The following is a 1,565-nucleotide window of genomic DNA, read 5'->3' as shown; positions in this document are numbered from 1 at the left end:
AGTCCCTCACAGTTTCTTAGAAAAAAATCTACATTTGTCCTTACAGATGTCAAAATGTTACACCATCATTTGTTCAAAGAACAAAAAGATGCACATTCATAATGTGAAGTTATTAGGAAAATACTCTTGCAAATAAACTATATAAAGATAAAATACACTTCAAAGGTATGTGGGTTGTTTTTTGTTTGTTTTACAATATTCTATAAAGTGCAGAGTAATCCTAAGGGAAAAATTACTCCCTATAACATAGTTTAATTACAGCAGCTTTTGCAGAGCAATACTCAGAGGAAGGTGGACACTTCCGTTTCCTCAGGAAGAGAAGGATGGAAGAGGATCTTCCGATTCAGATTTTTTTGGGGCCATAAGTCTGCTTTCCTCAGGAATGGTTGCTGATGCCAAATCTCCATTAAGTGTATTTCTTGAACAGTGAACAGGTCTATCTGGGTCTTTGAGAGGAACGTCATTACAAGAGTCTGTATCTGTGTAGGTTCTTTGGCGCCGCTGGGAGAGTTGGTGAAGTGTAGACACTGTTTCTTTTATAGAGTGGCTGCTCCTCTCTGAACTGCAAGAACCAGGGTGGCTGACAGGACGCTTCATCATTTGAACAGGAGAAGTTGACACAGGAGAAACTAAGGGATCCAGATGGCACAGCTGAAACATCCCGGGTTTAAACTTGGCATTCGCTATCTTCACACATTCCTCAAGCGTTGTGATGAATGTATTACACGTTGCCCTAAGTAGAGAAGAGGTTTCATTCATGTTCTCTATGCTGGGAGATGAATGATTCTCATCATGGTGAACAAATTCTTGGATCGTATGAACTTGCTTCATTAGGAGGTCACAGTAGAGGCGAAGCTCAGACATTTTGGTTTTCAGAGATTCACTGGTTTCATTTATTTCTTTTTCTTTTTTAGTCCTAGTATCAGACAAACAGGTTTTGGAGCTCCCCAGAACAACCAGCCACCTTTGTCTTTCAGCTGCATTTACTGCCTTCATGTAGAAATGCTGCTCTCCTGGAATGATTCATTCCATTCTTGTGTTGTCTGCTGAATGGACTTTAATTTCTCAAACTGCCATCTTTATACTTCCTTTGTTCCCTTTGCAAACATCATCTGGTGAATCACAGTAGGACAGGATTCCATTATCTAAAACAAACCAACGAGGCTGCCAACCTGTGGGATAGTTGGTCCACTTGTACAGAACCCCCTCTATGCTTCAGAGCCCGGCGCCGCGCATCCTCCTGGTCCGGCGCCGGCCGCGGTGAAGGGGAAAACGCGGGGCCTGGGCAGCCCCTCCCGGCCCGCCCGGGCCCCTCCCCCGGCGCCCCCGGCCGGCACCGAGCAGCCCTCAGCCCGCGCGCGCTGCCGGGGCGTGGCGGCCCTCAGAGGCCGGGACGGCGGCCGCCGCGTGGTGCTTGGGGGCCTTGAGACATCCCCGGGCGAGCCCCAGCGGCGACGGCAGCAAGATCGGGACCGCGGCCGGCCTCCCGCTCGCGCTTCCACCGCCCGGCTGCTTCCTTCCGCGCCCCCTCTGCCTTCATATTTTTAAAAGGGGAAATGTTTACC

At 48.4% G+C, this 1,565-nt stretch overlaps 1 pseudogene; it reads right to left on the bottom strand.

Moving 5' to 3' along the window:
- Positions 1 to 268: 268 nt before the first annotated feature.
- Positions 269 to 1,206, bottom strand: LOC111175511 (pleckstrin homology domain-containing family A member 3 pseudogene; annotated as a pseudogene).
- Positions 1,207 to 1,565: the final 359 nt, after the last annotated feature.

Source organism: Delphinapterus leucas, chromosome 4, assembly GCF_059928025.1.
Source record: "Delphinapterus leucas isolate spDelLeu-1000000601 "Yukka" chromosome 4, BTC_Dleu_Yukka2, whole genome shotgun sequence".
NCBI lineage: Eukaryota > Metazoa > Chordata > Mammalia > Artiodactyla > Monodontidae > Delphinapterus > Delphinapterus leucas.
Note: the sequence above shows the minus strand (reverse complement) of the source record. Positions and strands in the feature narration are given on the sequence as shown.